The sequence below is a fragment of the Terrapene carolina genome, unplaced genomic scaffold (assembly GCF_002925995.2).
Source record: "Terrapene carolina triunguis isolate 2854851 unplaced genomic scaffold, T_m_triunguis-2.0 Scaffold94, whole genome shotgun sequence".
NCBI lineage: Eukaryota > Metazoa > Chordata > Testudines > Emydidae > Terrapene > Terrapene triunguis.
In genome coordinates this window covers 1706368-1712319 of record NW_020664445.1, presented here as the reverse complement: position 1 = coordinate 1712319, position 5952 = coordinate 1706368, and positions in this window count along the sequence as shown.

Here is a 5952-nt window from a genome sequence, read left to right as displayed (position 1 = left end):
TTGGGACTGTTGAGGGGCTGGGTTAGGGTTGGGTTGGGACTGTGGGGACTGGGATTGGGGGAAGGGGCTGTTGGAAGGAGGTAGGATTGAGGAGGGAAGCGGCAGTTCCGGGGCTCTCCGGGATTGGGCGTGAATGAAGAGCAGTTGAGACTGGAGGAGGAGCTGGGATCCAGGGTCCTCTGCCCGGCTGCTACTACTGTAGAGTGTTGTACAGTATAATACACAGGAGCGTGAGCACATGGGGGTTTGTGATGAGCATTACACATGGAGGGCACCTGTCCCCCATATTTTAGCAAAAGTGTTACCATACTCTTTTTATGATGCCCCCATAAAACAATCCTCTGTCTTAGTATACTTCAATGGAGCTTAAATATGTCTGTCTCTCTCTCTGTACCCATTAACCCCCACCCTTTTCTCATCCTATGACTACAGGTTTGTTAACAGGCCAATTCACCTTCAATGGTCCCTTAGTCAGCGCATAGTCTATCTGTTGGATCTCGTATTTAGCTGTGACACTCTAAGGCTATGTCTACACTGGCAATTGAACGACAAAACTTGTCTTTCAGAGGTGTTAGCCTTTTCCCCTTTCCCCCCGAAAGACAAAAGTTTTGACGCAACAAGTCTCCTGCCGACAATGCAAACGCTGCTTGCTTGTAGGGGGTGGAAGTTTTTTGTCAGCAGGCAAGCGGACAAACAGTGGCTACACTGCACAACCGTGTCGCTAAAAGCTGTGTAGTGTAGACAAGCCCTAAGGCCAGGTTTACACTACAGACCTATGTTGCTCAGAGGTGTGACAAATCCACACACCGAAGCGACCTCCTTATACCAGCCTAATCCCCCCGCTTCCCACGTAAACAGTGCTATGTTGATGGGAGAGCTTCTCCTGTCAAAATAGCTACTGCCTCTTGGGGAGGTGGATTAACTAGCAATACAGGGGCACAGCTGCACCGGAGCAGCTACCCCGCTGTAGGTGAAGACAAGCCCAAAGTACCTTTCTCAGACCTGAAGAAGAGCTCTGAGTAGCTTGAAAGCTTGTCTCTCTCACCAACAGAAGTTGTTCCAATAAAATATATTACCTCACCCACCTTGTCTCTCTCACACACAAACACATGTAAAATCCCCATTAAATATCAATGTTAATGTCATTTAGATATCAACATATATGAATGCTCCAATTACTATACTATAAATAATAACAAAATCCCTCATCCTTCTTATCCCAGGATGCCTTGCAAAGTTCTGTTCACCCTCTTTATGCAGGGTGAGTAGAACTTTGTAATGAACAAGTAAAATATTTGGATCATTATCATTATTAGCATGGTAAATTGGAGGATTCGATTTTGTGCTTAAACTGATGAATGTCTCTGATAATTTTGCAAGGTTTCCCAAGCAGCACTGAGGATCAGAAATTGGTGGATTTCTCTGCAGTCCACGTGAGACTTAGGAGGAGCCTTCTAGTGAGAATGAATGTGTGTGTGGCATTGCTGTCTGCATCCACTGCACTTGGGCTCTGGCACTCACTTTTACCAGACAGCCAAAGAAACTTCTGACTGTTGCTAATAGGAATCCAGCATTCTTGACAGCAGAGAATAACTTGGTTGCATTGTATTCAGGGTCCTTCAAAAAGAGAGTGATGTTCAAGCACATCTAATATCACTTGTTGTTTTTGTACTGGTTGTTTGTTTACAAGTTAAAACATCATTTACCCTCTTTTACTACTACGGCGTGCTACTGTATCTAATTTGTTTTGCAGCTAAAACCTTTAATTGTACTTTAGCGTTTCATTTAGCAGTGTTTGAATTTAAAGCAATCAAACCTCCTTAAATGCTGCTTTCTACATGTAAATATAGATGTTTTGTAGTTAATAGGTCAGTACAAATGTAGATGTCTTGTAGTGAATAGTTCAATTTCCATCAATTGCACTACCCTTTACCACTGAAATCAAATAGAACCAGTTAAACATAAACAATCCCTTTTATCATTTGTGTATGGTTGCAATTTATACATTGCAAACTTCTCCTCCCAAATATAGGATCTGATCCTCATTTATGCTGAGGCTGTTTTGCACCTCTCTGCCAGCATACAGGGGCTTTAAAGATGGCTTAAATAAAACCAATGCCCACTTTAAGGCCCTTTTACCTTGGCAGAGTGGTGTAAAATGGCATCAGTGTAAATGAGAATCAAGTCCAAAGCTAATTTCCCAGACCTGAAGAAAATTTGTGTAAGCCCCAAAGTTTGTCTCTCTCCCCAACAGAAGTTGGTCCAATAAAAGATATCACCTCACCCACCTTGTCTCTATCAAATCCAAAGACATTTCATTTCTTAGGATGAAATTATCAAAGCCTGTTACTTGGGCTTTAAGTGAGGAATCAATAGGGGATGAAAAAGAGCATAATCCTCCTCTAGTGTATAGGGCAAGGCCCTGGGGCAACTCTACCATCTGCTTCTCCATTGCAGAATTTGGAACCAGCGGATCTGAGCAGGACAGAAATGCAGTGGTCACACCCTTGGCAATCCTACGGCCCATACATAACCTCTTCATTTCCATAAAGCAGGTCACTGCAGATGTTGGCTGTGGGAGATGTGGCATCCCCACCACACTACACCACACCATACCACCACCACCACCACCACCACCTGCATGCTCTTTCTGCAGCCCGGTTCTTACAGGTAGTAGAATTGTGGTGCTTCCACTGTATTTGGTCCTTTGACAGCAGAGGGTATTTTCTGCTATGGAATCTGTTTGTTTATTTTCTTCTCTTTTCATTCTACAACATTTGGAACAATTATTGCTTTGTGAGCATAACAAGGCTCACAACTATACATTTTGGTAACAATTTTTTTTGTTGACTCTCTAAGGGCACAACACTGCTTCCATTCAAAGTCAATGGCAAAATTCCTGTTTGCTTCACTGGCAGTAAAGTTGAACCTAAGATTTCACTACTTTCAGTTAAGTTAAGGTCTAGATTGCAAACCTAAATGGCCACAGTGATTATTATCTATTGTTCAAAGGACCTGAGCTTTCTTTTCTAAATATTTGATCACAGTGATGCAGTCAGTCCAACTTAATGTCACCATCAATTCGCCCATGTCTTTTCCCCATTATCCAAGACTCTTCAGTAGCTGATCTGACATTCCTCAGCTTAAAATCAAATCACCCAAACAGAGGTGTTTGTTTTCATTTCCTTACTATTACAAAGTGAAATTATTAATTACAGAGCTGAAGGAAAACAAGCTGAAACAAAAACCATACAGTGCTGTTAATTGAAAAGATGAAAAATCTCTTGGGCCTCAGGGAATAGTGACTAGTAGTAAGGACCCAATCCTGAAATTAGATCTGTATGTGTGGACCTCTGTGACCATGGAGGCTTTCCCTGGGCACATGGATACACTCACATGGACCTAGTTGCAAGATCCTAAATACGTTTGGACAACAGTGATTTTCAATTGACAATTGATATTAAATGGGCATCAGTTGTACCAAATTAGTACCATGTGTTTTGGCCCAGGGGTTGCCCACCTCCCATTGGGGTGACATTTTCCACTGAGTCAATATTAAGTGACCTATGCTGTGCTTGCTTATAAGCTCTGATTTCTATGTTGCTGTTACATCCATTAGTACAATATTGCAATGGACCTTTCTGGAATGTGTTACAGCAAAATCAGTGAAACCCGCTGCGAACACAGTTCCAGAACAGGTGAATTCGTAACTTATTGCCAGTTTGAAAGACAAATCACTTCTGTATAAATGGTTTATATTTGTCAATACTTAGCCTAATTTTAAATATTCACAGCTTTATTCATCTTTCAACAACAAAAGTATTCTTTCCTTTTTATTGAAGGAACGCTGCCAAGGTTGACAGGCCTGATCTTTAATGTACATTAAAACTGCCATTTCAAAATAAAATTTCCTCCTGATCATGAAAAATCTATCAGCTTTGAATAATCCCACTGAAGGCAGTGGTGCTACTTACACAAGTAAAGTTACTTGGGTGTAAGTATTTGCAGGGTCACACCCAAAAGCGAGGAAATTCACAGTCAAGTCTCCACCCCCAGATTACAACAGGCTGTCAGACCTGATTCTGATCTACCTCATGCAAGTGCAAATCAAGAGTAATTCTACTGTAGTCAATAAATTTGCAATAGTTAATCAAACTAGTAGGAGATCAGAATCAGACCCAGCCTTCCTTCCACAGCTGCATTCTTAGTGAGTGCTACAGTGCCTGAGGGCCCAATTCTGCTAACACATATACATGCCTAACTTTACTCCATAGGACTTCTCATGTGAGTAGTGATGTCAAACCCACCAGTATTCTTCAAGATGTAACAAACATTTCTCAGTCAAAACCTTTTTAATTTATAGGGGCAGATATTTTCCTGCACCAAGATGCCCTGTGATGCAGGAGGGTTTGGGAAGGTGGTTCCAGGTCCCTGATTCTGTAGGACCAATCTGCACCAACCCTGGTCCTGAACGGAGCATGAATCTGAGCAGCCTAGGGGCTCCTCTAACTTAAACTAGTGCTGCCCCTGACACGCTCCCTATACCAGGATATGTGGCAGGAGCAGCTGGTGAAAAAGGCAACTATCATGTCTTTACTGCAGTTAAGAATTTCCACATACACTGGAGAGGAGACAGGGAATTTCTCAGGTGACCAGCTATGGCCAGATTCTATGGGAGAAGTTCCCAAACTTGTGATTCAGAGACCATTGGTGGCCTGTGGAGAGCTAGCTGGTGAGGTGGAAGGGGAGATGAGATGAAAAGCAAAAGCAGACAGCAGATTTATCTACACTTGGAAAACAAATGATGTTTTAAAACACATCAATTAACATTTTCTTTAACCTGTTTTTAAACACCAGTTAGCACCTAGTGTAGATGCAGGCACTGAAGTCTAAGAACATATTAGCTTATCGTGGTTAGCCCTAGGGTTAGTCAGCACCATGCAACCAAACAGTTCTCCCTGGGCCACGGGTTGTCCATGAATCAGTCTGGCTATCTCTGGCTTATCCTAAGTGTCTCTGCTTTGCTGCGCATTGCAGTGTGGGGCATGACTGGAACCTTGTGTAGCCTACTCAGTGGGAATTTTGTCTGAATAAAGACAGTGGAATTGGGCCCGTAAAAGGTTTATATAGGGTTACCATTCGTCCGGATTTACCCGGACATGTCCTCCTTTTTGTGCTAAAAATAGCGTCCGGGGGGAATTTGTAAATCACTCAAAATGTCCGGGATTTCCCCCCTCCCCCGGCAGAGCAGAGCGAGCGGCTGGGAGGGCTGCAGGAAAGTCAGGGGCTGGACTCCGGAGCAGCTGTAGAGGAGCTCCTCCTCCCCCCTCCCTCCCTGCATTCTGAGCCGGCAGCTCCTCCTCCCCGGCAGCCCCGCGCCCCGCTCCAGCAGCACTGTGTAGGGCCAGGGACCGGGCTGTGTGTTGTGCTGGGGAGCGCAGCCACGTGTCCGGCTCGCACAGAGCCCAACACCCTGTTCTGAGCAGCAGGGTAAGGGGGGCAGGAGAAGGGGCAGGGAGGTTCTGGAGGGGGCAGTCAAGAAACGGGGGGGAGTCGGGAATTCAGGGGGGGGCTTCTTGGGGGGAGTGGAGAAAGTTTTGGGCAGTCAGGGTACAGGTAGGGGGTAGGGTCCTGGGGGGCAGTTGGGGGGGTCTTAGGAAGGGGCAGTTAGGGGATAAGGAACAGGGAGGCTTAGGTAGGGGGTGGGGTTCTGGAGGGCAGTTAGGAGCAGGGGTCCCAGGAGGGGGCAGTCAGGGGACAAGGAGCGGGTGGGGGGGTGGGAGTTCTGGGGGGGAGCTGTCAGGGAGCAGGAGTGGGGAGAGGGAGAGGGATCGGAGCAGTCAGGGGACAGGGAGCAGAGGGGTTTAGATGGGTTGGGAGTTCTGGGGGAGCTGTCAGGGAGCAGGAGTGGGGAGAGGGATCGGAGCAGTCAGGGGACAGGGAGCAGAGGGG